Source organism: Podarcis pityusensis, assembly GCF_964106645.2.
Source record: "Podarcis pityusensis genome assembly, chromosome: Z".
Lineage (NCBI taxonomy): Eukaryota > Metazoa > Chordata > Lepidosauria > Squamata > Lacertidae > Podarcis > Podarcis pityusensis.
The window spans coordinates 19739941-19765916 of NC_138044.1; the positions used below are offsets into that span (position 1 = coordinate 19739941).

Consider the following 25976-nt stretch of genomic DNA (forward strand, 5'->3'; position numbering starts at 1 on the left):
TTTAACAGCCTGTCTGCGATCCCACTCATTCAAGAGCACGCTAGACACATAATCTTCTGTTAGCCGGTCAGAAGGCATTGTGGAAATCTGAGCAGCTACTCCATCATAAGACTCATCTAGGCTATTGATCATTAGCATTGCAAATACAGCCTCTGAAATAGCCAGGTCTCGCTGAACAAGGTCCTGTCTGAGACGCTTTAATTGAGACAGATGGCTAGGCAAATCACCACCTTTCTCCAACTGCAGCCTGCACAGCTTCTTAAAGAAAATCACACTGGAACCAGCATTCTGCTTCAGATGCATATCTCTCAACTTATGCCAAACAGCTTGTGCAGTCTCTTGACCCTCTAAGTTCACCAGCAAGTGGTCTGAAACACTCAAAACAATTGTCCCTCGGGCTTTCATATCTGCAGCATGCCACTCAGCCCAATCATCATCATCCTTATCTGGAGGGTCATCTTCTATCGTGTGAAATAGCTTTTCCCTCTGTAAAAGCGCTTTCATCTTTACTTGCCAAACTGCATAGGTTTCAGGCGTGAGGAGAGGAAAGGACAGAGCCATCTGGCCAGAATGTGCACAGGCCATGTCTGCTATTACTTAGAGCAAGACACTTCCCTCGTGCAACACAGATAAAGCCTTGACTCCCTCAGCCACTCTCTCTCCCACTCAGAGCGCAATTAACAGGCAAACAGGGATGCTATCTTCTTCCTTTGGCAGTCAGCAACATACCTCCATAAATCAAGCAGCAGCAAGAGCAACAGCGGCAGCTTGAACACTCTGCTCCAAAACAGCTCTGCTTCTGGGCACCGCAAATCAGTCCAGCATGCAGCGTCCGTTCCACCGTCCGGCAATCAGCAACAGAAACCTCTGGCGACTGGGACGCCTGGGACGCCTGGGATGACTGGAACAACGCCAGGTCAGACGACTGGAACAACGACTGGGCCCATAACCGATGTCAGCATCGCCCTAGAGCCAGTGCGCCGACTGGACTCATGTACCTCAACCCCGACTGGGCTAGGCGAGCTGGGTAGCACCGCCAGAGACCTCCTTTCTCACAGGAACAGGTCACAGTGCTGTGGACTCACAGCTCGGAGCTGAGAGCACAGGATTCACTGTCTCAATAATACAGTCGTTGCGCAGCAGAGTTTTGCAGAGTCTTGCAGAGTATAAACCACTCGGAGAGCAGCTCTGTAGAATATCCTCCTTTTATTCTGTAACTACAACTATGATACAAAACTATATACAGAGCTGAATATTCTAAGCATAAATCAATGCTACACTGAGAGTCTGCAGCTGCACTTAGCAGCAATCTTATCTCTAAGATCTCTAACACTCTCACTTTCTCCGATACACTGACTGACTGTCTCTCACTCACACACACACACTGATATGTTGCTGGGCAGAATAAGTAGATAGGCAGGACACGCCTCCTCCTCTCTGGAGAGTCAGCAGAGACCATCAGGAGATCATCAGGAGATTCTTGGGTATGGGAGGGGTGAAATCTCCTCACCGAGGCCTCCTTGGAACCAGTCTACACTGACTGGTAGCCAGCTTCCCAGGGTTTCCAGCAGGAGTGCCTTCAAACCTTGCTTAGAGATGGCATTAGCAGAGAGTGAACCTGGTCCCTTCTGCATGCAAAGCAGATGCTCTGCCAATCATCTATGGCACTTCCAGTTGCCCTTCCTGTGCCGGCCATCTAAGGCTACAGCTAAGTGGGCATCCATGTCGCTGGGACTGCCCTGTGTCGTTCGGCATCCTCTGTTCCTTTCATGCAGGAAGACATCCTCAGTCCTTCCTTTGAAACAGAACAATGCAGGCCCCTCAAGCAAGAAAAGCGGCAGGAATTCCAGCTTTTACCTTTGGAAATCTGCAGTGCTTGACTTTCTTCCAGCGGAGTGATGCCCCTTTCATGTGTGATTCATTATATCTCCCCCCATCGCCTTATTCTGGTCACAGAGTGGTTTTTTCCCTAATTACTGTTAGCTTTGCAACTGTGAACATGTAACGTTCCAGAAATTTAGATGTGATCTGCCAAAGACAAGGAGCTCAATGCAGCCAGAAGGGACTTTGAGCTCTTTTGGCATCATCACATCATGGACGAGAGCCAGAGAAATGCATCAAGGTCAGGTTTTTCCCCCTCCCTCTTTCCTCCTTTCCTTCAAACGCTTGGACATTGCTTTGAGTATTAGTCACCTGCAAGCCGTTCTGTGAAGCTGTGAAAGCTTTCCTTCATAAGAACACAAGAAGACCCTACTGGATCAGGCCAATGGGGCATTGGGTTCAGCATCCTGTTCTTACAGTGGCCAACTGGATGGCCCAATGGGAAACCCACAAGCAGGATTCGAGCACAAGAGCACTCTCCCCTCCTGCAGTTAGGCAAAAAATGACAGCAGCTGCCCCCTTTGTTGAATATGAGAAGTAGAGGCTTTCAGATGCCAACTGTCCTGTGTTACAACTGCTCCACTCACTGGCCATCAGTCTGTTTCCATGCACAATTCAAATTCCCAGTTATAAAGCCCTGGATGACTATTTGAAGGACTATATCCTCCTAGATAAACCAGGCTCTGAGATCTTCAAGGGAGACTCTTCTCTTTTTCATAGCACCTTCACAGGCACACTAGATGGGGTTCTTGGAGAGAGCCTTGTCACTGGTGGCTGCTTCCAACCTTTAGAACTCCAAGAGAAGCTACACTGGTTCCCTCCTTGCTGTCCTTCTGCTGGCAGGTGAAGATCATTTTGTTCTGATAGGCCTTTGGGAACTCACTTTATTTATTTATTTTAAGGGGAAGGCTTTAAAATAGTGCTGTTCTGTTTTTATTATCAGTATTTTAATATATTTATTGTTAAATTATATTAGAACTTAATTATATTTGAACTATTAGTGTTATGTGTTTTTAGCTTTACAGTCATACCTTGGAAGTCGAATGGAATCTGTTCCAGAAGTCCGTTTGACTTCCAAAACATTCAGAAACCAAAGCGCGGCTTCCGATTGGCTGCAGGAACCTCCTGCAGCCAATTGGAAGCCGCAGAAGCCCCATCGGATGTTCAGCTTCCAAAAATAGTTTGCAAACCAGAACAGTCACTTCTGGGGTTGTGGCATTCGGGAGCCAAAATGTTTGGGAAGTAAGCTCTTCCAAAACCAAAATAAGACTGTATGTGTTTTATTTGTGTTTCTTTTAATTTTTGCAAGCTGTCTTGAGTCCCAGTTCTTGAGGAAAGGCAGGATATTGATAATGATTATGATAATATATACCGTATGCATAATTTCAGGTTTCAACAAGGACTACTAGAACCTTCAGATGCTTTCTACAGGATTTGGCATTCCTTTATTACATACACAGTGCACGCATCATTTCCAAGACAAGCCTCATCACAATCCTGACAAATCTGGAAATCTCCTTCCTGTATAGCAAGGAGTTGGGCTAGATGACCCTTTGGGTTCTTTCCATCTCTATGATTCTATGGTTTTTTACTTGCACTTCATAATATGCAATTTCACTCATTTTATGTGCCCATTTTATAGTTCTGGTTTTTTATCTTTTAATTTGTATGCATTGTTATAACTGTCTCGTCTGTTTTATAAATGTACATTATAAAATCAAATAACAAAACTTTTTTTTTTTTTAAAGCAAGATGTTCTGCAGCAGCAAAATCATTCATTCACAAAACAGGACCACTCAAAAAAGGCAGGATTCTGAAAAAAGAATTATTGATTTCACGTATACACTGATGGGGTCTGAACTGTCAGTGACTGGCCAGGAATGAGACCTTGAGGGGGATAGTGGACTGTTCACTGAAGACGTTGATCCAGTGTGTGTGACTGCCATGAAAGAGGCTGGTTCAGTGCTAGGGATTAAGAGGAAAGGAACTGAAAATATAACTGCCAGTGTCATAATGCTGTTATACAAACCTAGGATGCATTTGGAATACTGTGTACAATTCTGGTCACATCACCTCAAAAAGGATATTGTAGAGTTGGAAAAGGTTCAGAAAAGGGCAACCAAAATGATGAAAGGGATGGAGTAATTCCCTTGGGAGGAAAGGTTGCAACATTTGGGACCTTTTAGTCTGGAGAAAAGGTGGGGAAGAGGTGACATGGTAGAAGTTTATAAAATCATGAATGGCATGCAGAAGGTAGATAAAGAAACACTTTTCTCCCTCTGTCATAAGATGGACTCATGGACATCCTAGAAATCTGAAAGTTGAAAGATTCAGGACAGGGAAAAGTTAAGTCCTTCACACAGCTCATAGTTCAGCTCTGGAACTTGCTCCTGAACGAGGCAGTGACAGCTACCAGCCTGGACAGCTTTAAAAAAAGGATAGACTACCGGTAATTCATGGAGGAGAGGACTATTGATGGCTACAAGCCACAATGGTTATGTTCTACCCTCCATATCTGGAGGTAGCCATGCTTCTGAATATCAGTTTCTGGAAACAACAGGAGGGCTGAGTGCTCTGGTACTCTAATCCTGCTTTTGGGTTTCCCACCGGTATCTGGTTGACCACTGTGAGAACAGGGTGTTGGACTAGGTGGGCCACTGGCCCAGTGAAGGAAAGGCCACCGCCTTCCAGCATCATAGACTCACAGGATTGTAGAGTTGGAAGTGTGTCCCTATGGATCATCTAGCTCAACCTCCAACAATGCATCAGATGGGAGCTAGGACTCAGGGTCATCCTACAGAGCTGTCTCCATGCTGCCTACAGGGACTCTCCCCACCAGGCTCTGGGGCCTAGAGGCTGCCCCCTAGCCCAAGAGCAGATTGTGAGGTGCTGAAGCAGTAAGAGAACAATAAAAGCATGCTTTTCACAAGGACAATGCTCATCACAAGAAGGGAATATGTTTACTCCTGCTGTGCAGAATCTCCTCCTTCCTTTAATCTTTGATCAGGAAACAAGATGATTTTAATTAAAAAGCTCTCCAGCTAATGCCTTCATTTCCTGGACTGCCTTCATTTCCAAAAGGAGGCAAAGGGGGGTAACTATTGTGTCACCATCTTGTTGAATAAATTCAAATAAATAAAGGGGACAGGTTGAGGACACACCTTAGGAAGGCAGTAGAAGGATGGCGAGTCTTGAACCTGGGAGGAATCATAGAACTGTAGAGTTGGAAGGGACGCTAAAATGTCATCTAGCCCAACCCCATGCAATGCAATAATCACAACTAAGGGCCTCATATCCAAGATGGAACATCTTGTAATGAGACTTTCTCATTACAGAGGATGCTCTTCATCTTCAAAGCCAGGGATGAATATTAAAGCTCCCCGGTGGTGTTTGCCATTAACTACAAAGCAGATCAAGATCAAACTTTTCATTAATTGACTTAACCACGCGCCCTCCATGGCAGGTGGGAACAAATCAGCTGGTCTGGATCCAAGTGGGATGTGCTTTATATAATTCACCTGGGGGGAGATTCTTCTTCTTAGTTCTTTTCCATATTTTGGCCTCGACTCACTGCTTCAGAAAGTAGGGGAGACATGAGGATACACATGTTTAACTAAATAAATAACTGAGGGCTGAGATGAAACGGTTAAGCAGCTAAGGAAATGAATTTCAGGGATATATGTAAGGCAGGAATAACCAGTGGCACAAATATAGGATGGGGGACACCTGGCTTGACAGCTGTACATGTGAAAAGGATCCAGGGATCTTAGGAGACCACAGGCTTAACATGAATTAACACTGTGAAGCATCAGGGGGAAAGCTAATGAAATTTTAGGCTGCATCAACAGAAGTCTAGTCTCCAAATCAAGGGAAGGAATAGCACCACTCTGTTCTGCTTTGGTGACACCCTGCCTGGAGTCCTGTGTCCAGTTCTGGGTACTACAATTTAAGAATGATATTGACATGCTGGAAGGTGTGCATAGGAGGGTGACCAAGATGATGGTCTGGAAACCAAACCTTAGGAGGAATGGTTGAGGGAGTTTGGGGTGTTTAGCATGGAGAAGAGGAGACTGAGAGGTGATCTGCTGGCTATTTCCAAATGTCTGAAAAGCCATTGCATGGAAGATGGTCGGCTGCTCAAGAGGGGAGGACCCGAACTGATGGATTCAAATGGCCAGAAAGGAAGGACTCTCCCACCTCCCCACCCCGAGTTCAAACTTGCTAACATCTTTAATTAAATTGCTTTGGAAGTAGTTTACATTCCAAGATAAACATTTTCCAAACCCAGATTCACAGAATCAGATTGCATTAATGCCAGCCTTAGAAACAGATCTCTTTAGATGCCAAAAAGAATCAAGAAAGCAACCATCATCATCCAGAAGAGACCCATGGTTTCAGACAGGGCAAATCCCACAATAGCATATGAAAATAGCTGCTGCTTCGGAAAAGCATTTCTGACATAGCCAATAATTAACACTCCTGAAGATAGTTCCTTTTTTAAATTACTTTTTTATTCAAAATTAAAACAAAACATATTATCCAGAAACATATCATCCTTATTTTTCCCCCTTTTTCCTCTCTCCCCCCACAGAACCCACCCACCCCACCCCCCGACTTCCCTCAGTTCCAGTCTTTGATTTCTCTAAAAATGCTGTTTTCTGCATGTTACACAGTTGTATAGATCCTCAAACTATTTAAGTAATAATTATCAATAAAAAGTTTGTGAATGTTTATTCAAAACCAGCCAAGGAGTCCAGTTCGCTTTGTTGCATCTTCAAATACTTTGTAAAGGGTTCCCATTCATCTTTAAAGTCACAGTTATCCTTGTCCCATAGCTTGTATGTCAGTTTTGCCAGTCCTGAAGACTGTTCCAACATCAGCACTGGAACCGACCACTCCAACTGTGGCAGCACCAATAAATTTGGCAGCCATGTCAATGTCTTTGCTGAAAGCACTAGCTTGAAACTCCCTTAGTGTTAGTTGACTGTCCGCACCAGTAAGGAAAGTTGTGCTGCCCTCTTCAGTCCTGGCTTCTGGCCAAGGCAACACAGTTGAAGAAATCGGTCTGTATAGATGTATAGATGTTCTGAACCATAGGCCCAACGGAGGACTTGTGGGAGTCATTGAGTGCAGGTATACCAAAGATGGATGTCCCAAACACCAGTGATCAGTTCCAGTGCTTTACTACAGAAAGGTGTAGACTTACAGTATAGCCTGCCAGGTCTCCTAGCCATTACACATGTATGATGGACACCGCAGCAAGGCTTGTTCGTGCCCAAGCTAATGTGGATACATTATTTATACACAAAGCTGCATACATCACTTTATCTATGAGTTCCCATCACTTCATCTGGCCAGATGACGGCATAGGTGGCAAATACTCAAAGCTTAGAGATAGCTCCCCTTTCTGGGCTCAGAGCCCAGCACCCCAAACCCCGCAGATAAGGATAACATCAAAGCAAGCCAATTAACTTACCGGGTATATCAAAGCAAGTGAGTATAAACATATATGAGCTCATTGCTACAACAACTACCAATTAATTGTGGGGTTATCTTGAGTACCAAGATGGCGTTAGCAAAGCTTCCGGAACAGATCACCTTTGGTTCAACACAATAGAATTCTTGATCCAGTACACATCAAAGAGAAGGACCCAGTGGCAAGCTTGACACAGGCAAACATGAATTCGGGCAAGCGGGCAGAGCAACGGGGGGCTGCATAGTCTGGGAGGACCCAGGGCTGCACCATCTCACTTGCAGCAGGGGAGGAGAAAGGAAAGTTTTAGGAGTCTGGCCAGCTGTGCTCTCAGAGTGGGAGGGCTGAGATGCCCAATGGAGATGGATGCCAGTGGGAGTGGTGGGGGTGGATGGATCTACCTCAGAAGGACTTCTGAGGTAAGCCATTTGACAGTGTAACAAACTCCCTCAGAAGGCGGCGGACCCTCCTTCATTGGAGGTTTTCAAACAGTGCTCAGATGGCCATTTGCAAAAAGTTTCTTTAGCTGTGGTTGCTGCATTGCAGAGTGTTGGGCTTGATGACCTTTGGAGTATCCTCCAACTCTACAATTCTGCGATTCTCTTCAGGAGGAGATTCACTGGGGAATCTCTGTCCACCTGTCAGCACACTGTAAAGGAATCAAGCTGAAGTTAGACGAATAGCGGGGAATTTCTCCTCCAGTGAAACATGCTTGGATGGCACAGAAGGCCACTTTGCACTGGCTCATGCACTTGCTGTCTGCATTTCAATGACGTTTAGACTCTGAGCTCTCATGTTGCCTCATCTGAACTTAGCTTTGTGCTAAGTAGAATTGGAACCCCTTCGACTTTTTTGGCATCTTTACTCTGGAAACCACTGGCTCAGCCTCTACAAGACATGCCAGCTTATGAAAAAGCATTTGGTCTTGGCAGAAACTCAGAAGCTTCAAGAGCTGTCACCTTCTGGGGGGGGGGGGAGCAGGGAGAGAGATAAGGAAGTTAACATATAGAATCATAGAATTGTACAGTTGAAAGGACCCTGATAGTCATATACCCCAACCCTTTGCAATGCAGGAATCTTCACTAAAGCATCCATGACAGGTGGTCATCCAACCTCTTCTTTAAAACCTCCAAGGAAGGAGAGTCCATCACCTCCCTAGGGAGATGTTCCATTGTTGAACAGCTCTTACCCCCCAAAAGTTATTCCTAATGTTTAGTTAGAACCTCTTTTCTTGAAATTTGAATCCATAGGTTCAGGTCCTAGCCTCTGGAGCAGGGGAAAACAAACTTGCTCCATCCTCCATGCCACAGCCCTTTACATATCTGAAGATGGCTTTCATATATCCTCTCCTTTTCCAGGCTAAATGTCCCCAACTCCCTCAACTATCCCTCATAAGGCTTGGTTTCCAGACCTGTGGACATCTTGGTTGCCCTCCTCTGCACACATTCCAGCTTGTCAATATGCTTCCTAAATTGTAGCACCCAGAACTGGAGTCAGGACTCTAGGTAGGGTCTGACCAAGGCAGAATAGAGTGGTACTATTGTTTTCCTTAATCAGGACACTAATTACTGTTGATGCACTTAGAACAGCATTAGCTTTTTTTGCTGCTGCATCACACTGTTGACTCATGTGAAGCTTGTGGTCTACTTAGACCCTTAGATTCTTTTAACAATTACTACTGGCAAGCCAGCTGTCCCCCATCTTGCATTTGTGCAGCTGGTTCTTCCTGCCAAAGTGTTGAACCTGACATTTGTCCCTATTGAAATTCATTAAGTCAGTTTTCTCACAGCTCTCCAATCCTTTAAGGTCATCTTGAATCCTGATTCTGTCTTCAGTGGCACTGGCTATCCCTCAGTTTGGTGTCATCTGCAAATTTTATGTTCTTATCTTTCCTATACCACTGCAAAGTGATGCGTAACCATATTGCCCACCCCCCCAAACCTAGCACGTGGAATTGCATATTTAAATACCATTTTCCACCCCCCTTTAAGCTTGTTAAATGCAGAAGAGGAGGGTGTCTGTTCTCACATTCTTCCTGGGAAGAGGAACCCATAGAACAACTCCTGGCCACTACCTGTAAGAACATAAGAAGAGCCTGCTGAATCAGGTCAATGGCCCATCTACACCAGTATTCACTAGATGCGTGCAGGAAACCAGCAGGAAGCATTCAAGCAGAACAACATAACATAAGCAGAACCCTGCTGGGTGAGACTAGTGGCACATCCTACCCAGCATCCTATCCACACCAGATGCCTCAATGGGAAAACTGCAAACAGGAACACAAGATCACCCTCCCCTGCTGCAGTTCCCAGCAACTGGTACTGATGATGTACCCAGGGCTCCAAACATCCCAAGGAAGCATCTGAACCACGCCTCTCCTAATAGTTTCTCCAGAGACACAGAAACGGATATTTCTCATTTATAAGGGGAGGTGGTGCAGCTCTGCAGACATTAACTAGGGATGAGCAAATACCTTTTGGTTCTTTAAGACTTCAGTGGAAATCAGGATCCAAAAAGGAAAGCATAATTGCAAGTTAACTGCATTTATGAGTGGGTTTTTTGGCGGGGGAGGGAAGTGTTTTTTATAGAATGTTATCCATATAATCCAGATTATAAAACAGAACTTTGGGACATATACACTTAAAAACTCAACTGAAGCAAGCCAAGGCTTGTATGGGATGTTGCATTCACCAGAATAAATGGTAAAGCAGGTTATCTGGATATTTGTGATGAGATGCAGACAGGTAAGTGAAGGGTACCATCACAAGAAATGAGAGGGCAAGAGGTGGGGTCCACATGACTTAAAAGATATACAGAAACATAAACCCAGTGCTTTTTTTCTGGGGACATGCAGGGGTATGCATACCCCTAAACATTTTGTGAATGTAAGTTTGGCCTCATTGAGGGGGAGTATTTCAATATGAGTAGGAAAATGAGAGTACACCTAAACATTTTTTTAAGAAAAAAAAGCACTGCATAAATCTATACCTGAAGCACAAAGAGCACCAAGAATAAAAAGGCTGTATATGACATCAAGAAAAGTTTGCAACTAATTAGATGTTAAAGGTAAATGTATCCCTGACCGTTAGGTCCAGTCGCGGACGACTCTGGGGTTGCGGCACTCATCTTGCTTTACTGGCCGAGGGAGCCGGCGTTTGTCTGCAGACAGCTTCTGGGTCATGTGGCCAGCATGACTAAGCTGCTTCTGGTGAACCAGAGCAGCGCACAGAAACACCGTTTATCTTCCCACCAGAGCGGTACCTGTTGATCTACTTGCACTGTGTGCTTTCGAACTGCTAGGTTGGCAGGAGCAGGGACCGAGCAACAGGAGCTCACCCCATCACGAGGATCAAACCACCGACCTTCTGATCAGCAAGCCCTAGGCTCTGTGATTTAGACCACAGCGCCACCCACTTTAGATGTTACCTATCCCAAATTTCTTGAGAGGCTTGCAGAAGAGACAAATGCATTTTTTAACGTGCTCAGTGAAATCCCACCAAACTCAAACAGAAGAGGTTACATTGTCTTTCCTTTAAAAAAACATAGGTGTACCAGGTTAGTTTTTCATGTAATGCAATCCTCCCTATAGTACTCCACCATAATTTCAATGTTTTCCATCTTTGGGGCAAAGCTTCTGGGACGAGTGAAAAAGCAAGAGACGTTATTATTTATTTAATTGCATTTATACCCACTTTTTTCACTGGAAGAAGCTCAAGGTGTTTCCCTCCATCCTTGTTTGATCCCCACAACCACTCTGTGAGGTAGGTTAGGCTGAGAGGCAGAGACTCGCTTTCCAGTGAGCATCATGGCTGATGATGTCAGACAGAACCAGAGGTGAGGAGTCTTCGGAGAAGCCAAGGAGAAGCCAGGACCCAAGATAGAGGAAAGTACTCTTTGGTGAGAGAACCCCAGCAGACATTTATCATGGCAAAACATGAAGCAAAGAAAGGTACTGGAAATCTAGTCTGTAAAACCTTAAATATGTGACCTTTTGGTAGTTTTCTCCAAAGTATCCCACTTCTGCAGCACAAAGACAGACTTACAAAATTCTCCAAAGGTCAGATTCATATATATATTTCCATACAACAATGAGAAAAAGTTACACAAACAGTAAAACGTTGATTGCTTACAGAATGGCAAAAGTTCCTAAGCTGTTGGTAAACAAAAAAACATTAATTTCAGACTCCATTCTCGTCTAAAACAAAAGAGGCTGGTTAAAGCCATGTGGCTGGAGGGAGCAGCTCAGAACTCACACATTAAGTTCACATGTAGACTGAGTTCAGCAAAAGACTTGAGGCCCTTTTCCTCCCAAGATGAGGGGAAATGACATAGGCTATGCCTGGGAGGGCAGCTCACTCCATAGCTTCAACCCTGTCATGCAATTATTAGACTCAATCATGTTGGTTATATGAGACTAGTTGCCCTACAAGTCCAGCTGCCTTGAAGTCTAGAAGGAGAGGGCTAGTACCCAGGATAGCTATGCTCTGCCTCCATGGTCAGAGGTAGCAATGCTTCTGAACAGCAGTTGTTTGAAGCAAGCCACAGGAGGGGAGACACCTCTTTGTGCTCAGATCCCACTTGTTGGTTTCTAGACATATTGTCAGCTACTGTGGAAGCAGATGCTGGAGTAAATGCTCCCCATTATTGGCCTGATTCAAGGGGCAGGTCCCAGAGACGGTGCATCCATCAAGCCAGATGAGTATTTTATTTAAAAATTGAGGCAGAAAATCTGTCTAATGCCTCAACTGCAGGACTGTCCATCAAGCTGCGACAGTCAAAGCAAAGGAGATTGTGAAGGAAATATTAAACAAATGTATTGAGCGAGCATTAATGTGTTGCTTTGCAGCAAAAAATATCTTTCCTTGCTAGAAACTGTCTTAAAAGGAAGCCACAAGGGAGTCACCTTCCTGTATAACTCCAAAATGGAATTCTGTTATAAAGATTCAGTGTCGGCTTTCATAACACCTGTGTGAATAGATCTTTCCAGGCTGTGATTTAGCTGTGATTCCTGCATTTCAGGGGTTGGACTAGATGGCCCTTGGTGGTCCCTCCCAATGCTACAATTCTACCCTTCTATGATTCATTGGAGATTTTTCAGCAGAAGTTGGATGGTCATCTGCCAGGGATTCTTTAGCTGTTGTCCCTGCATTGCACTGAGCTAGGAAAGCATTCAGTGACAGAAATGCAGTGATGGTTGGAGGTCAGTGCCTTCCGTTATTTACTTCTTCCTCATTTCTTCCTTAAAATCATAGAATTGTATAGTTGGAAGGGACCCCCAAGGGACGTCGAACCCATTGCAATGCAGGAATTCACAGCTGAAGAATCCCTGGCATTTTGCCACTTGACCTCTGTTGAAAAACTTCCAGTGAAGGGAAGTCCCCTACCTTTGGAGGTCATCTGTTCCACTGTCAAAGAGCTCTTGCCCTCAGAACGTTCTTAAGGTTTACTCAGAATATTCTTTCTAGACGGTGGAGTTGACCATCTATATTTTAAAATATTGTAAGAGCCTTTAGGATGGAACAGAGAAGAAAACACAAACGGGGTATCCAGAAAGCGATATATATATATATATATATATATATATATGTATATATATGTGTGTGTGTGTATATATATATATATATATATATATATATATATATTGCACACTGAGTTGTACCAAGCATGCAGTATAAGATTTAGGGCTGTTTTCAACTGGGTTGCAATGACTGTTCAAGCTGCCAAGATCATATATGTGACCACTTCTTTTGATACTATATCTACATTGGTATCTTCAAAAATATTAAATTTGGAGAACAAGCAATGATTTCTTTAGTAATATTTATCATTTTCATCAAAATTAAATTCCAAAGATCTTGCACCAACTTACATCCCCACCGTAAATGGTAATATGTACCAAGTTTATCACAATCCCTCCAACAATTAGGTGATAAAATGCTTTCGACATCTGAAAAGGACCCCTTGCTTTGATATAAAACATGAAGGAAACCAAAGGCTTTTGAACCTCTGAATAAATGTGCTCCATGGGCAGATAAGACCCTGAGTTAACTCCTCTTGGCTGTTAGCTAAGTCTTTGAGAAAGGTATATATGATGGGGATTTTCTCAAAGCCTGTTTGGTCCTCAGGAATGGACAAGGTGGGAACCAGCTGTTATTGGTCCAAATGAGAGCCTTTTAGGTCCGTGAGTTGTAGGGTCATTGATGAGAACCATGTTGACTGAGGTTTCACAGCTACTGTGTGCTCCAAATCCATATTGCTTATACTCTTGCCCCCTACAAACCCTCTGTCAAGATGTTTCCAATCATCAAACGAGCATCTCATTACCATAAATAACTGCCCTGTCCCATCTGGGAGATGTCAAACTGCACCGAGCAAAAATGCCACTTGCTTAATGGAGGTCAGAGGGAGTTGCAATGGGCTTCCTGCCCAACTACCTCATTGGGCTTAGAATTGTAGAATTGGAAGGTACCCACAGGGGTCATGTAGTCCAACCCCTGCAGTGCAGGAATCATGGCTAAAGGATCCCTGAAAGATGGCTATCCAATCTCTGCTTAAAAGCTTCTGAAGGAGAGTCTGCCACCTTCTGAATGAGTCTGTTCCACTGGCAAGCAGCTCTTTTAGAAAGCTCAGAATTTGCCACCCATGCCAGCTAGGGAAATATGGATGCCTTGATTTATATTGGTGTGTCACAATTTCTTTCTTTTATTATTTATTGTTGGTTTGCTTTGTATATATTACGATAAAATACCCTGCTACCTCACATTTGGGTATTTAATATCTGTCTATATCTATCTTTCTATCATCTATCATCTATCATCTATCATCTATCATCTATCATCTATCTATCATCTATCATCTATCATCTATCATCTATCTATCTATCTATCTATCTATCTATCTATCTATCTATCTATCTATCTATCATCTATCATCTATCTATCTATCTATCATCTATCTATCTATCTATCTATCTATCTATCTATCTATCATCTATCTATCTATCATCTATCTATTTATCTATCATCTATCTTTCATCTATCTATCATGTATCTATTTACCGTATCTATAATCTATCTAGCTATCCATTTACAATCCAGCACCATCCTCCCTGTAGCTTGCAGGTGACCCCTGTCCTGCAGGGTAAGGCAGAGAGAGAGGAGACTGATTAACAGTGATTTCTGCATTGCATGGGGTAGGACTAGATGACTTTTGGAGCCCTTCCAACTCTACAGTTCTATGAGTTTATAACTGGAATTGGCTGTGTCTACCATTCCCTCCTGCCATCTTTCTCCTTCTCTCCTTCCTTCTCTTGTCTCTCCAATTCCCTTCCTGAGATGGATGGCTACTCCCCCATCTAGGCTTCTGACACCTTTACTGCCTCCCCTCCACCCACCAGTGTGAGGCACTTCCCTTATCCTGGTCCTGATCTTGCTGAACCCTGGAGTTTGACCCTTGCTAGTCACAAAAGTGTGGAAATTTGGGAGTCAGAGAAGACCTCTTCCATGCCACTCAAAGGGAGGGTCATCAATGAGCAATGGAGCTGCCATTTTCCTGCCACACCAAGGTGAGCTCTCTAAGCAGTCGAAGCAAGAACCACTTTGGCTGCTGTTGATTTCACAGTGTGGTGTACTGGTTAGCATGTCAGACTAGGGCTTAGGAGAAACCAGGGTAAGGGAATCCTTCTCCATGCAGTAAATAGTTACAACTATGGAACTTATTCCCCTAGGAGGCAGTGATGGTCACCAATTCGAATGGCTTTAAAAGAAGATGGAGCAAATTCATGGAGTAGGCTGTCAATGGCTGCTAGCCATGTTGGTTTGGCTCTGCCTCTACAGTAAGAGGCAGCCATGCTTCTGGATGCTGGAAATCACAGGAGGGGAGAGGGCTTTTGTGGGCTTCCCATAATGGACACCTGGTTGGCCACTGTGAGAACAGGATGTTGGATTAGATGGGCCACCAGTGTGGAAATTTGGAAGTCTGAGAAGACCTCTTCCATGCCACTCAAAGGGAGGGTCATCAATGAGCATATATTTTATATGTTTTTGTGACGTTGATTTGATCAGAAGAGTTGGTAACGTAATAAAGGACATGAGTGGCTCTGAGGAAGAGGACGGACGCCTCTAGTGTGCCATGCTCAACTCTCTTTAAAAAACTGTCATTTGTTTCCAGTGTCAGAGGAAAGAGCGAGGAATCCATTGGTAGAGGGAATAAGAAGAGATATTAAAACATTCAATCAGAAGTTGGCAACATGCTGTCAGGTTTATGGACCGAGCAGGGAACAAAGGCTTTACATTTGGAAATAAATAAAAATGAATGTGGAAGGAAGATTCATGAATATTTTACCATAAATCTACATAACCCTAGATGCACCCCGAAAAAAGGGGGGGAAAGCATAGTAAATGTGTCAGGCACTGACAGCTTTCCTGGTGGTATTAAAGAGAAGCTGAAATAGGGGCCAAATTAAAAGACTGGTGGGGGTGGAGAACTGCTGATAAAAAAAAGGGGAATTCATGCAATTGAGCTGGCATTTTTAGTGTAGGGGATTTATGCAGAAGCTTACAATTCTATTATTCATTGGAGGTTTTCCAACAGAGGTTGGATGGCCACATGACAGTGATTCTTTAGCTGTCATTCCTGCACTGTATGGGGTTAGACTGGATGACCCCAAGGTGTACGTTCCAACTCTGTAATTCTATGATTTTGAGAGCCAAGTGGGAGTCCAATAGCAATCCTGAAACCCCGATAGCCATAGGTCCGGCTTCTCAGTTGGGCACATGTAGCAGCAGCATCAGAGATTCAGGGATCATGTGACCATTCAACAGCTTTGGAGAGATCCCACAGAATCTGTATTCAGGGAAGTTTCCCCTTTTTAACTCCCCTAACAATCAGAATGTGTCTATAGCTTAGAGATGAAGACCGCCATGAGCAAATCTTTGCCAGATGTCTTTGTTCCAATTAAGGCAGAAGAAAAGGATTTGTCAGGGAAGGGGGAGGGAGAAGGCAATTAATTAGTGGAGATCACAGGAGGTATGGGAGAAAATGGAACATGACCTCACCTGCGTGCGTAATGAGACTAATAAGTGGAAGACTCAGACTTCCATGGCCTCCTTTTGGGTTTCCCTTCTATTTGCGGGCCCCACTTGAGGCAATTAGGATTCACAGAATTGTACAGTTTGAAGGGACCCCGAGGGTCATCTAGACCAGCCCCTTGCAGTGCAGGAATCACACCTCAACAATCCCTGACAGATGGCCATATAACTTCTGCTTTAAAACCTCCAACTAGAGAGAGTCCACCGCCTTCTGAGGGAGTCCGCTCCACTGTCAAACAGCTCTTACCATCATAAAAAATTCCTAATTTTCACTTGGAATCTCCTTTTTTGTCGTTAGAATCCATTGGTTCAGGTCTTGCCTTCTGGAACAGCAGGAAACAAGCTTGCTTCATCTTGCAGCTAATTGGTGCATGAAGGGGTAAAGGACTACAGAACTGTTTTGGTAGATAGACACTCCTAGGTCATGCATCCCCCTCCTCTGGAGAGGGAGGAAGTGAAGCCTTTCTACTCCCCCCCCCCCCATCATCATGTAACCAATGAAGGATGACTTGTGTAAGCTTACTCCTGAGCTCACAGCACAGGTTTTGGAACGACGGTATACTCTGTACTTTCTACCCAAGAATATTTTGCCTGTGTTTCTCCTTGCAGCTGCATGGAACAGCACATGTATCAGACCTATGAATCTGTAAGGATTTCAAACTTCATTAGCAGTGTGTGATCTGTTCCTTGCAAAGGGGGTAGAAAGAGGGGATTAAAAACAAGTCTAACCAGTTATATTCCCAATGCTTCACTGTGTTGCTTATTTTTGTGAGTTTATTACTCTGCTACTGGAGCGCTTTACTGGGGCGTATAGGGTGTTAGGGGAGGGATAGTACTTCTGAAGTGGGACGCGTCATGCTCCTTCTAGGGTTCACCTTTGGTCCCCACCCTGCACTCAGCTCACCTGTGGCTCCTAAAAGCTTTCAGCAGGTGACAGCAACTTCGTCTGACCTGCTAAACTAGGTAGCCAATGGGTCTCAAATCCTTGGTGAGTTAGGGACTTCCTCAGCATGCAGAGACAGGCTCTGGCAGATTGTGCAGATGAGACCAATAGTGGGTCAAATGGTCAGGAAGGCAGTTTCTGCACATGGTGTAGAGAAGTGAGGGGCTGACTGGGCTCATCAACCTGGGAAGGAAGCCCTTACAGTATGGAAAGAAAACTCTGATCCTAAACCTCCACTGCCTTGTTGCTTACATTGGGAGAAGAAAGGTCTACACAAGTCCGGAATAGAATTCCTAAGATGATGGGATGGCACCTTGTATGTCTCCCTTGGGTAACTTCTGCAGCCAAGTTGGTGCCAAACATATTGCTCTGTTTTCCTCTGGACCACATCAGAGGGGCTGAGAGGAGGGTCTTGTTGTCTGAACAGCCAAGGACATCCATACATACTGCCCAGGCTTGCACCCCAGAGAGTCACTTTGGTGCTGCTAATGCAGCGGTTTGGCTTCACTCCCCGATTGCAACCTCCATTGATTCTTGAGACAGTCAGATTCCAACAACAACTGTGCAAAATCCAGGCACTTGGCTGATTGTTTTGTTATTCACTTACACACGGACATGTGGGTCCACGAGGACTCATATATTTAATTTCCTCTCATACATCTTCCATGTGACAGCTCTTCAGATATCTAAAGATGATTCTCATGTCACCTCTTGGTCTCCTCTTCTCCAAGCTCAACATCCCAAGCTCTCTCAACCAGCCTTCACAAGGTTCATTTTCAGATCCCTGATCATCTTGGTCACCCTTGCTCTGCACATGTTCCAGCTTGTCCATATCCTTCTTCAACCATGGTTCCCAGACACAGGACTCCAGGTACGTCTGACCAAGGCAGAATAGTGGTACTATGATGTTCCTCGATCCAGACACTGAACAGCTGAGAATTGCCCTAGCCTTTTTTGCTGCTGCATCACACCATTAATACATGTGAAGTGTGTGGTTTCATAAGACCACTAGATCCTTTTCACATGCACTGCTGTCGCAACAAATAACATTTAAAAAAATTCAATCAAAACTGTAGAAAGACATCTTTCTTTGGATGCCAGGGAGGCATATCATCAAGCAGGGAGTTCCACCCTGAACAGCAGTGGGAATTGAAGTCCCTTTATGAGCTCTGTGGCCAGCGGGACTGATGCCTATGCACACAAAGTGATCTCAAAAGTTAATGTGAGCCATTCTCCGTCTCTCTGTGTGCTGGAGAAAATAGCTGAGGTGGGCGCTTGGGGAGTTTGCAACCAATTAAGCTGGCCTTTTAAAAGAGCTGTTGATCTCCATTATTAAGACACCTTATCTGTGGAAGTGTCTGTGTGTAGAATGAAGCCTTCTGGAATACAGCAAGAAACTGGGCAATGGGGAAAAAGACTCTGATTCTTTTGAAATGTCAAAAATATAACTCTCTCCTCCATCAAAAATGGGGGTCAGGAGCAGTTTGCTGATGATGCTAAATTGTTCAGGGTCATTAAAACTCTGCATTGCAGGAGGCTGGACTAGATCACCCTTTGGGATCCTTCCAACTCTACAATTCTATTATGATGTGGTTCCAGCAGTGCAGGGGATTGGACTAGATGGTCTAAATGGCCCTTGGGAATCCCTTCCAAACTGAGAATTCTATGATTCTATGAAAACAATAAGAGATGGCAATGAGCTTCAAAAGGGAAAGAATGGGTGGTAAAATGTGAAATGCATTTTGGTGTAAACTGATGCATGTCAGACCAAAAAGTTCTTAAAATTCACATATACCCTTATGGGGTCTGAACTGGAGGTGACGGACCAGGAGCGAGACCTTGGGGTGGTAGTAGATAGCTTGGTGAAGTGTGTGGCAGCTGTGAAAAAGGCAAATCCCTTGCTAGGGATCATTAGGAAACAAATTGAAAATAAAGCTGCCCGTATCATAATGTCCTTATACAAACCTACAGTGCTGCCACGTTTGAAGTACCATGTACAGTTCTGGTAGCCTCACCTGAAAAAGGGGATTGCAGAGTTTGGAAAAAGTTCACAAAAAAGGCAACTCACATGAAAAAGGGGATGAAACAACTCCCTGATGAGGAAAGGTTGCAGCATTTGGGGCTTTTCAGTGTGGAGTAAAGGCAAGTGAGAGGCAACATGATAGAAGATTATAAAACTATGCATGGTATGGAAGAAAGTGGATAGAGGAAAGTTTTCCCACTCTCTTGTAACTCTAGAACTAGTGGGAAGTGAATATTTGAAGATTCAGGACACATGAAACAAAGTCCTTCATGTAGCACACAGTTAAACTCTGGAACTCCATCCCACAGGAGGCTATGATGGCCACCAACTTGGATGGCTTTAAAAGAGGATTAGACCAATTCATGGAGGAGGAGAGGGCTATTGGTGGCTACTAGCCAGGATGGATATGATCTGCTCTCCACAGTTGAATGTATTCAGGCTTCTGAATGCCAGTTGCTGGAAACCACAGGAGGGGAGAGCACCCTTGTGCTTGAAGGTTCTTCTTATTCTCTTACATTTTAATTCCCTCTCATTTTCTTTACATAAATGCATTAATCAGATATTTTAATTCCACTTGCATCAGATTATAGAGGAAGCTTTGTCCACAGGATGTGTCATCTAGAAAATGAACTATATATACATAAATAAAGGTAGCATGGTGTGCTCACATGATAAGAAATTAGTTACTTTGCTCACTTTACTTACCTCTCAGACCTGGGCACAAACTGTTTCAGGGAACAAAAGATGTGTGTGTGTGTGTGAGAGAGAGAGAGAGAGAGAGAGAGAGAGAGAGAGGGAGGGAGGGAGAATAAGACGCTCTTAAATGTTAAGATGAGGAGTTTGAATCTGAGCCCATCTCCTAGAAACCACCAAATACTTGCACAGCTTGGAGGAGCAGACCAATGGCCCTGAATGACCCTGAACAGCTCAAAGCAAGAAGTCCATCTCCAATTTCTTGGTTTTGGGATGGTTCCCAAAGCCACAAATCTTGGCGTTCAGAAGCAACCTCCATCGGTAATGTTCTCTCCTTTCCTTATAAAAACAAAACTATGCAGTTTTGCCCACCAGTTTTCTCTTGGGGAGATGGGGATGTTCCACTACAGCTACAATCAATAATAAATCTGGAGAAATTGGTGGTTTGTTTGTCTACTTTTAGTGCCTCTGAACATCATGCTGTCCTTTCCAGATATTCTGCAGAGTACCATGTTTCAGACAGAGGCGGGTCACCTCCTGGACTCTGATCTGGGATCAAAAAACATGCTAACAATTTCCTTCAAGGTTTCCAACTGCAGGGCTCCTTGGCAAGCACAGCTATGAAAGAGCCGTTTTTTGCATGACATTATTTTATCCTGGTTCTCTTGGGGATTTACCACTTGACACATCCCAGTGTGTTCTGAATGTGTCACCAACATCAGAAACTGATCTATACTTGATCCGTGGGAAACCTGCAAGCAGAACATGAGCACAAGGACCCGCTCCCATCATGTGGCTTCCAGAAACAGGCATTCAGAAGTATTGCTGCCTCCAACTGTGGAGGGCAGAGCACAGCTATAGTGACTAGTAGCCATCGATATTATTTTCCTCTTCCGTGAATTTGTCCTGTCCTCTTTTAAAGCCATCCAAGTTGATTGCTTGCCATCACCACCTCCTGCAGGAGTGAGTTCCATAGTTTAACTAAGAAGTTCATTCTTTGATCTGCCCTGAATCTTTTAACATTCAGCATCTTTGTATGCCCATTTCTAGACAGATAGATAGATAGATAGATAGATAGATAGATAGATACTGGGAACTGAACCACCAACGTCACATTTCCAGGGTCTATGTCCAGGATGAGTGGAGCTGAGCTCATTGAGGTTTTACGGATACATTGAAGATCCCAGTGTTCCTTGTCTTTGGTAGGTAAGTATGGAACATACTTGGTAGGTAAGTATGGAACATATTGGTGACACATGAGTCCACATAAATTCCTAACAGCCGTTCTCTCGTACAACAGACGGAATGGAATGTTAGCTGATTATTGATAGTTATAAGAATTTTTGATATTGACATCAGATATTGATTTTAGCGTAGTGCCTAAATTTTTAACTTTAATCTTAAATTTCTGTTTTGATTTGCCAATATTTGTCCTTGTGAGCTGTGAATTGTGTTATATTACTTGTGGCTTGTACGAGACCGCTGTTTTATTTGATTTGTTTTGTGTGTTGTGCTTTATGATGGGCGTAAAGCCGAATAAACATTTTGATTTGATTGCAGAAAGGTTGGAATAGAAGGTCCTAGGTTCAATTCACAATGACAGAAACCCCCACCAGAGAGCCTAGAGAGGGTGTTGCCAGTCATTGTGGACAGTACTGAGCAAGATGGGCCAATGATAATTATAAGGCAGCTTCCTCTATTCCTATGTTATTTTATAGAAGCAAAACAAATGTGATTTTATGAACTATTGAAGACAACCTATAACTAAATGACTCTGCAGGAAAATGTGGAAATGCTCCTTGGAAACTTTGAGGCAACTGGACCCAAATCTGTAATGTCACAAACCTTATGGGAGAAAACTTGCTTTTTCATATCTTATTTCTTTACAATTGCTAGGGGCTGGACGTTTCCAGTAATGAGTCCTTTTGCTTTGGGAAAACACTGCATCATGGAAATATTTTCATGCATCATGGTGTTCATTGTCTGAAGTCTCTCCCTGTATCCTTGGGTGCGTACTCTCAAATCCTGCCCTGCATTGGGGAGTTTGCAGTCTAGAATCTCTCCCTGCGTTTGTCATGTGAAAGTTCTCCTTGCATAATGGATGCATAGTCTAAAATCGCTCCCTGCACCATGGGGTTTGCAATCTGAATTCTTTCCCAGCATCATGGACTTTCTAGTCTGAAATCTCACCCTGCATCATTGGGTTTGTAGCCTGAAATCTCTCACTGATTTGTAAGGTTTATGGAAGACCATCTGCTTTGCATGCAGAAAATCTCAGGTACAAGATACAGTACTCAGGTACAGTGGCATCTCCAGGTGGGTCTAAGAGACAGCTCTGCCTGAAAAACCAGAGAGCCATTGCCAGACAGTGCAGACAGTACTGAGCTAGCTGGACTAATGGGTCTGTTTCAAGGTAAGACAGCTTCCAAGTTTTCTGAGATGTTCTGTGGACTGTTGAGGGGTTTTGTTCTCCTCCCACTTTCAGGGCATCCATCCCACCGACCCCCTCTCCTGCTCCCACCTCTGGAAAAGGAAGCTGCCCAAAGGGTATGCCAGTGAGGTGCAGTGAGGTCCTGCTTCTCCAAAGATTGGTCTGTTCCCTTGATGCAAAGGTGGATGACCTGGAAAAAAGGTAAGAGAGGCTCTCTAATAACACTAGAACTTGTGGGTGTTCAATGAAGCTGAATGTTGGACAGGACAGATAAAAGGAAGGACTTCTTAGTTAAGCTATGGAACTCCCTCCCACAGGAAGCAGTGACAGCCACCAACTTGAATGGCTTAAAAAGAGGATTGGGGGAAATAATCATGGAGGAGGACAATTATATTGATGGCTATGAGCCAGGATGGCTAAGCTTCACTTCCACAGTTCAAGGCAGCAATACTTCCAAATACCAGTTGCTGGAAACCACAGGAAGGGAAAGCACTCTTGTGCTCCAGTGCTGCTTGCTGGTTTCCTTTTTGGTTGGCCACTGTGAGAACAGGATACTGGAATAGATGGGACATTAACCTGATGCAGCAGGGTTCTTCCTATGTTCATATGTGAGCTGTGAATGAGAATTCAGGGACGCTGTAGCTGTGTCCCACTCCCACAGTTACAGGGAGTGGGAGAATTCTGTCGAGGAAAATGAAGGTCTTGAGAGGAGAGCATCTGTAAGGAAGACAGAAGCATTCCCTTCAAAGGACTTACTCCTTATTGCTTTTTTAAAAATATTATTGAATCTGGGATCTTTGCATTAACACATCAGAAGAGTTTTGCTGGTTCTGAACATGCACCCATCTACTGTTGTTCTATGATTCTACTGCAGGGTTTCATCTTTTTATGTGAATAGGCCTCTAAATGCTGCCCCACTAGCATTTCCGAAGTGTATGCTCATGCAATGTGTATAAGCTCTCAATATGTAGAGGGGGAGGGGAGGGGGAAGAGAAACATATGTTTGTGCTTTGGCTATGACTACTACAGCCTGCTCCCCACCCCCAGTGGTCTTCACGCTTTGCATTAGCCCAACCCAATTATGACTTCAAAGTTCTCAAGTTCAGCTTAGCCTCCAATGCGGGAGCATTCACAGGGTTTGCAATGGCTCCCCACTCCTATTTATTTCACCCACCCCACACCAACAAGTCGAAGGGACCTCTTTCCATCTGTGGGGTTGTTTTGGTTTTTTGCATTTTAGATATTCGACCTGACTTTAATTTGAGTTAAAGCATCTGATATTTCTAATAGCAATAACCAGTGGGCTTTTTCTGGCAGTACTTAACAGTATGCACTCCTAATGTGTGGCAGGAGCTAAATGATAGTATCATAGAATTGTAGAACTGGAAGGTACCCCATAGGTCATCTAGTCCAATGCCTTGCAAAATAGATACAAGCACCTGGAAATCACAGAGAGGTGGCAGGATAAGTGAGTGTCCCCAAGAAACCTGAGAGTCACTCCAGGCCTCTTTGCTGTCTGGGTGAGAGGAATGCCTCACAATGCTGACCCTCATGGATAGCTCAGTTGGTAGAGCATTGGACTCTTAATATCTCAGGGTCATGAGTTTGAGTCTCACATTGAGCAAAAGGATTCCTGCATTGCGGAGGGTTGGACTAGACCCTTGCAACTCACAATTCCATGATCATCATCAATAATAATAATAATAATAATAATAATAATAATAATTTATTTGTACCCCGCCCATCTGGCTGGGTTTCCCCAACCACTCTGTGCGGCTTCCAGCAAAGATGAAAAATATATTGAAATGTAATCAAGGGATTAAGACTTTCCAAAAGCATCTGTCTATTTCAGAGATGGGAACATAGCACTTAAGATTGAGAAATGAGATATGCAGGAGAAATTCTATGTTCCAGAGTGGAGTGGTTGATTGAAGTTGTGGCAGTTTGTCAGGATGAACCGTGTGGTATTCTCCCAAGGATGAAAAAGGGCTGCAATTAATAGATCGTGGAGACATAGAAGGTTTCCTTGCAAAGCTTTCCTTGCAAAGCTTTTCCTGAAATAAAAAGGGAGACATTGGCCTGGAAAAGAGGAGACCAGGGGGTGGTCCACACTTTCACTGGTCCTACGCCTAGAAAGCACAGGTCTGAGCAGTTTTCTACTTCACCCATGTTTTCAAGGCACAAGTCCAAGCAGTTTTCTCCTTGCCTCACTCCTTTCCCAGGGAAAATCTGCTCTTTAGTTTTAAATTGGAGGTGAAAGGCAATCCATAGAAAACCCGATTGCCACTTGCTCCAGCTGAGTCCTGAAGAGTGCTTTTCCCAACGAAGAAGAAGAGGAGGAGGAGGACTGAAAGGAAACACAAGAGCTATCTTAAAGTATCTGAAGAGCTGCCACGTTGAATATGGAGGAAGCCTATTTTCTGCTGCTCCAGAGGTGAGGACCTGAACCAATGGATCTGAATGACAAGAAAGGAAATTCTGACTAAACCTTAGGAAGGACATTCTGATGGTTAGCACTGTTGGATAGTAGAACGAACTCCCTTGGAAAGTGGCAGACCCTCCTTCATTAGAGGTTTTTAAGCAGAGGTTGGATGGCCACTTGCAAGGCATTCTTTAGCTTTGATTTCTGCTTTGCAAGGGGTTGGTCCCTTCCAAGCCTGAAACTCTATGAGCCTATGAAAGAGAGCACCAGGGAAGCATGGGTGTATCTAAGCGAATCCTGACCTCTTGCCTCAGTGTCCCTCTTTCACATCCCTCTGACTTCAACCCTACTGTGGTCAAATGTCTTTGGATACCATTTGACTTGGCATCAAAACTCAGAACCCAGAGATTAGGGAAAAAAGATCACCAAGCGGCCATTTCTGGATTTCCTTTGCTTCCTGAGCTGAGCTCGTGGGCTGCCTCGTAAACTACCTCAAAATCTTTGCTAGCGTAGCCGATGGCGTGAATATTTGGTCTTAAAGCAACACATTGTGGTCCGGAAGGTCAGGCTCCATTACTTTAATTGCCAAATCATCCTCCCCCCTCTGGTCCCCTAGCGGAGGGAAATAATGCCTCAATAGCCTCACAACAATGAGGAATTTCTAACTTTTTCCTTTGAAAGCAGACGTGGTATCAAGAGCAGGCCAGAAAGAAATCTTAGCCACACAGATTCCTTGAAAAAACTCAACAAGTGTCATTTTGCATTCCATAAAAAAACATCAAAAGAGCCTGCTGAATCAATGGCCCAATTAGTGCAGCATCCTGTCCTCTCAGTGGACAAGCAGATGCCCTCTCACCTCCTACGGTTTCCAGCAACATTGCTGCATCCAACTGTGAATGCAGAGCCGAGCCATCATGGCTGGTAGCTATCGGTAGCCTTATATGTTAGAGTATGTGTCTGAACTCGCATGCATGCCAAGCATTCATGTGTATGCATACACACACTAATGAGAGGTCTGAGA

General features: G+C 44.1%; 1 pseudogene across 1 annotated transcript; it reads right to left on the reverse strand.

Moving 5' to 3' along the window:
- Window positions 1-6157: 6157 nt before the first annotated feature.
- Window positions 6158-7561, reverse strand: LOC308468896 (ATP synthase F(0) complex subunit C3, mitochondrial pseudogene; annotated as a pseudogene). The gene is made up of 3 exons: window positions 7494-7561; window positions 6735-6946; window positions 6158-6360 (listed from the first exon to the last, which is right to left on the reverse strand). The product of its transcript is annotated as an ATP synthase F(0) complex subunit C3, mitochondrial pseudogene (transcript).
- Window positions 7562-25976: the final 18415 nt, after the last annotated feature.